Source organism: Epinephelus lanceolatus, chromosome 6, assembly GCF_041903045.1.
Source record: "Epinephelus lanceolatus isolate andai-2023 chromosome 6, ASM4190304v1, whole genome shotgun sequence".
In the NCBI taxonomy this organism is placed as follows: domain Eukaryota; kingdom Metazoa; phylum Chordata; class Actinopteri; order Perciformes; family Serranidae; genus Epinephelus; species Epinephelus lanceolatus.
This window is the reverse complement of record NC_135739.1, coordinates 311501-317500: the sequence shown is the minus strand read 5'-3', so window position 1 is coordinate 317500 and position 6000 is coordinate 311501. Positions and strand designations below refer to the sequence as shown.

The window sequence follows — 6000 nt, the reverse complement described above, 5'->3', positions numbered from 1 at the left end:
GCTACTGTGGTAAAATATGTTGAAAGTATGTATTAATATCAGACAGTATACATGTGTGACAATAGTCATATGTGTATAATAACAGTAGAAGTATGACTAATGACTAATGATGGCAGCAGCAGCAGGAGGCATCTGGCAGGACCACGGCAGCAGCACAACCACACACGTCACGCTGTCCAGGCACCGCTGTGATATGAGTTAATCTGAGAGACAGTGGAGCACAAAGGCTCCGGAGAAGAAGCCGAGTTAGTGACGTCCAGAATGGCCGAGTTAGCAAGATGCAGTAATAGAATACGAGAGAGAGAGAGAGAGAGAGAAGGTGCCCGGTGTATTATAGGGGGGTCCTCCGGCAGACTAGGCCTAAGTCAGCCTAACTAGGGGCTGGTACAGGGCAAGCCTGAGCCAGCCCTAACTATAAGCTTTATCAAAGAGGAAAGTCTTAAGTCTAGTCTTAAATGTGGAGATGGTGTCTGCCTCCCGGACCGTAACAGGAAGATGATTCCACAGGAGAGGAGCCTGATAGCTGAAGGCTCTGGCTCCTGATCTACTTTTGGAGACTTTAGGGACCACGAGTAACCCTGCGTTGTCAGAGCGCAGTGTTCTGGTGGGATAATATGGCACTATGAGCTCTCTAAGATATGACGGAGCTTGACCATTTAGAGCTTTATAAGTTAACAGTAGGATTTTAAATTAAATTCTGGATTTTACAGGGAGCCAGTGCAGAGAAGCTAAAACAGGAGAAATATGATCTCGTTTCTTAGTTCCTGTCAAGGCTATTCAAGAGAAGGCTGAGACACGGGGTCAAACATGGGGGGATTGCACATGCGCAGTAAAATCTGGTCTGCACTTCCTCAAAGGCTCAGTAGATGGCAGGAGACCGCGGAATAAGGGGGATGTGCATGCATGCATGTCATTTTCACAACTTATTACTGAACTGTCACTGGTGGCCTGTGGTGAGAATGACAGAAATGCAATTCCGACAACTTCAGGCAGCTGCCGTCCAAAAGTCCAAGCAGACCGCACCAAGCGCACTCCTTGATCACCTGAGTGGATCCTGCGCTTTTTATCTAGCGCCCCTGCTGTCACCCTCCAGCATCGCAGCTCAAGTTACACTGCACATGTGCAATCCCCCCATGTTTGATCCTGTGTCTCAGCCTTCTCTTGAATAGCCTTGGTTCCTGTTAGTACACGTGCTGCTGCATTCTGAATTAGCTGGAGAGTTTTTAAAGACTTATTAGAGAACCATCACAGAACCAATGGGGAACCATCAGAAAACTATCAGAGAACCAACAGAGAACCAACAGGGAACCATCAGAGAACCATCAGGGAACCATCAGTAAACATCAGAGAACCAACAGGGAACCAACAGGGAACCATCAAAGAACCATTAAAGAACCAACAGGGAACCATCAGAGAACCATAGGAAAACCATCAGCGAACCAACAGGGAACCATCAGAGAACAAACAGGGAGCCATCAGAGAACCAGCAGAACACCATCAGAGAACCATCACAAAACCATCAGAGACCCAACAGGGAACCATCAGAGAACCAACAGAGAACAATCAAAGACCCATCAGAGAACCAACTGGGAACCATCAGAGAACAATAGGAAAACCATCAGAGAACCAGCAGGGAACCATCAGAGAACCATCAGAAAAACCAACAAAGAACCATCAAAGAACCATCAGTAAACATGAGAGAACCAACAGGAAACCATCAGAAAACCAATAGGGAACCATCAGAGAGCTATATAAGAACCAACGGGGAACCATCAAAGAACCATCAGGGAACCATCAAAGAACCATCAGTAAACATCAGAGAACCAGCAGGGAACCATCAGAAAACCATCAGAGAACCACCAGAACACCATCAGCGAACCATCAGAGAACCATAGGAAAACCATCAGCGAACCAACAGGGAACCATCAGAGAACAAACAGGGAAGCAACAGGTAACCATCAAAGAATCATCAGAGAACCAACAGTGACCCATCAGAGAACCAGCAGAACAATATCAGGGAACCATCAGGGAACCATCAGAGAACCAATGGGGAACCATCAGAGAACCATCACAAAACCATCAATGAACCAACAGGGAACCGTTAGTGAACCAACAAGGAACCATCAGAGAACCAACAGGGAACAATCAAAGAACCATCAGAGAACCAACAGGGAACAATCAAAGAACCATCAGAGAACCAACAGGGAACCACCAAAGAACAATAGGAAAACCATCAGAGAACCAGCAAGGAACCATCAGAAAACCATCAGAAAAACCATCAGAGAACCAACAGGGAACCATCAGGGAACAAACAGGGAACCATCAGATAACCATATAAGAACCAACAGGGAGCCATCAGAGAACAATCATAAAATCATCAGAGAGCCAGCAGAACACCATCGGAGAACAATCAGAAAACCATCAGGGAACCGTCAGAGAACCATCAGAAAACCAACAGGGAACCATCAGAGAAGCAACAGGGAACCATTAGAGAACCAACAGGGAGCCATCAGAGAAGCAACAGGGAACCATTAGAGAACCAACAGGGAGCCATCAGAGAACAAACAGGGAATCAACAGGAAACCATCAGAGGACCAGCAGAACACCATCAGAGAACCAACAGGGAACCATCAGAAAACCAACAGGGAGCCATCAGAGAACAAACAGGGAATCAACAGGGAACCATCAGAGAACCACCAGAAAACCATCAGAGAACCAACAGGGAACCATCAGAGAACAAACAGGGAAGCAACAGGTAACCATCAAAGAATCATCAGAGAACCAACAGGGAACCATCAGAGGACCTGCAGAACACCATCAGAGAACCATCACAAAACCATCAAAGAACCACAGGAAAACCATCAGAGAACCAGCAGGGAATCATCAGAAAATGATCAGAAAACCATCAGAGAACCCACAGGCAACCATCAGAGAACCACCATGGAACCAACAGGGAGCCATCAGAGAACCATCAGAAAACCAACAGGGAACCATCAGAGAACCATTAAAGAACCAACAGGGAACCATCAAAGAACCATCAGTGAACTGACAGGGAACCATCAAAGAACAATCAGTTAACATCAGAGAACCAACAGGGAACCATCAAAGAACCATTAAAGAACCAACAGGGAACCATTAGAGAACCATCATAAAACCATCAGAGAACCATAGGAAAACCATCAGAGAAACAGCAGGGAACCATCAGAAAATGATCAGAAAACCATCAGAGAACCAACATGGAATCAACAGGGAACGACCAGAGAACCAACAGGGAGCCATCAGAGATCAAATAGGGAAGCAACAGGGAACCATCAAAGAATCATCAGAGAACCAACAGGGAACCATCAGAGAACCAACAGGGAGCCATCAGAGAACAAACAGGGAAGCAACAAGTAACCATCAAAGAATCATCAGAGAACCAACAGGGAACCATCAGAGGACCAGCAGAACACCATCAGAGAACTATCACAAAACCATCAGAGAACCATAGGAAAACCATCAGAGAACCAGCAGAAAATTATCAGAAAACCATTAGAGAACCAACAGGCAACCATCAGAGAACCAACATGGAACCATCAGAGAAGCCGAAGAGAACCATAAAAGAACCATCAGTAAACATCAGAGAACCAACGGGGAACCATCAGGAAACCATCAGAGAACTATCAGAGAACCAACAGGGAGCCATCAGAGAACTATCAGAGAACCAACAGGGAGAACCATCGAAACTTTGTGTCTTTGACGTCTTCTGACAGACAGATGGACAGAGACAGACAGAGTGCTACGGCTGCAGCCATATTGTGTAACATTTATATTTCTGTAACATTTGTTGTATGTATATTGTATTTTTATGTGAGAGTAAGACCTCTTAACGAAAAACTGGGGGCTCGTCCGGCTCGTCTCTCCAGGTTGCTGGTGTGTGCCTGGCAGGTTGGTGGTTTTGTGTTTTTTGTGGGGTTTTTTGTGTGAGTAAGACCTTGGTTGGCATTTTTTTCTTTATGTGTAGAGGTGTAGGATGTCCCAGGTTTTTGATATGGATACGTTTACGCAGGTTCCATCTCCTGAAAAACTGGATCAGTGCACAAAGGTGGATTTGTTGTTGGTAGCAAATGTATTTAATGTTTCTGTCCCTTTGCATGCACGCAAAGCTGAAATAAAGTCTTGCTTGTCAGAGCAGTTGGTGGAGAGGGGTGGTGTTCCCAAGCTGAAGCCAGAAGAGGTTGATGTTGCTCCTGAGGGTTTAGGCGTGGTAGTGGGAGAGGAGTCTGCCAGTGCCACGGCGGCGAAAGCCCTCGGTGGCGGGGTGGAGGCTCCTGCTTCCATTCACCTCAGCATAGACCCGATGGTGCTTATCCAGGCTGGTGTTGATACGGCAAATCTTAAGCTGGCCCTCTGCCTACGTGAGGTGGAGCTCCAAACTAAGAGCTGTGAGGTTGAGCTTATGTATCTCCGCATAACGGCCATGGAGCTTGATAGAACACCACACCCAGCTACTTCCACTCCGGTGGCTGCGCATCCCCTAGTCATCATTCCCTCTGATCAGTTTGACGTGAGCAGACATATTGCCCTGGTACCACCCTTTAGGGAAAGTGAAGTCGATTCCTACTTTAACGCCTTTGAGCGCATCGCTTCCACTTTGATGTGGCTCAAAAACTGTGTGGAGTCTGTTGCTGCAGTGTAAATTGATTGGTAAAGCGCAAGAGGTGTGCACAAGCCTATCCATTGAAGAGAGTCTGGAATATGAGCCTGTGAAGGCCACTATTTTGAGGGCTTATGAATTGATTCCTGAGGCATATCGCCGAAAATTTAGAGTATGTGAAAAAGCCGCCAACCAAACTTACGTTGAGTTTACCTGTGAAAAGACTGCTCTAATGGATAAGTGGTGTGCGGCGAGCAAGGTGGAAACTTTGACTCAGCTCCGTGAGTTGTTTCTGCTGGAGGAATTTAAATCATGTCTCCCAGAAAAAATTGTTGTGTACCTGAACGAACAGAAGGTGGAGTCCCTGTCAAAGGCTGCTGTATTAGCTGATGAATTTGTCCTGACTCACCGTGCTGTCTTTCCCTCTGGCCGCCGCGAACATGTTCCCAGTGCCGGTGCTGTTAAAACTCCAAAAGCTCAGTTCAAAAGCACACCACATCCTAACACCATTTCTCCCGGCACTCATGAGTGTTTCTATTGTCATGAGGCGGGACATTTGATTGCTGCTTGCCCTGTTCTCCAGCGAAAAGAGCATAACCAAAGCCCCAAGAAGCCAAAAAGTGTTGGTTTTGTCCAGTCTGTCGCTGCTCCTGATCATCACTAAAGGCATAGTCTCTCTCGCGGGAGATGAAAAAGTTCAGGTGCCGGTCACAATCCTGCGTGACACAGGAGCCGATCAGTCCCTGTTGCTGCATGGTGTTTTGCCTTTTTCCAGTGGTTCTTTCTGTGGTATTGGTGTGGGGGGTGGGAATGGTTCTGTTGCGAGCACCGATGCATGCTGTGTTCCTGAGCTCGCCCCTTGTCACGGGTCCCGTAGTAATTGCCACACGCGCCTGTTTGCCTGTGTGTGGATGTGTGCCGCCACTTGCTACCCAGAAGCCATCCTGCTGCGCACACTGCCAAAGCTGTCATCAAAGCACTCACTAGCTTTTTCTCCACTTTTGGTTTGCCAAAATACATTCAGTCTGATCAGGGAACCAATTTCATGTCCAAGCTGAAAAAAGTCTAGCGCATATCATCCACAATCCCAGGGAGCAGTCGAATGTTTTCATCAAACGCTGAAAGCCACGATGAAGAAATACTGCCTTGAAACTGGGAAGGATTGGGATGAGGGATTGCCCTTTCTCCTTTTAGCTGCCCGAGAGAGTGTGCAGGAGTCTACTGGGTTTAGCCCTGCAGAGCTGGTGTTCGGTCACACGGTGCCCACTTCGTTTGCTGAGGGAGAAGTATTTGTCTGAAACCCCTAGCCCCACTTCTAATGTGCTAGACTATGTGAGCAAATTCAGAGAAAGGCTACATAGGGC

The 6000-nt window shown here is 47.0% G+C and overlaps 1 protein-coding gene across 1 annotated transcript in view; it reads right to left on the bottom strand.

The window, feature by feature from the left end:
- The window catches only part of grin3bb (glutamate receptor, ionotropic, N-methyl-D-aspartate 3Bb), a 102060-nt gene that overhangs the window by 37419 nt on the left and 58641 nt on the right, over nt 1–6000 (bottom strand). The gene's annotated exons all lie outside the window — the stretch shown is intronic.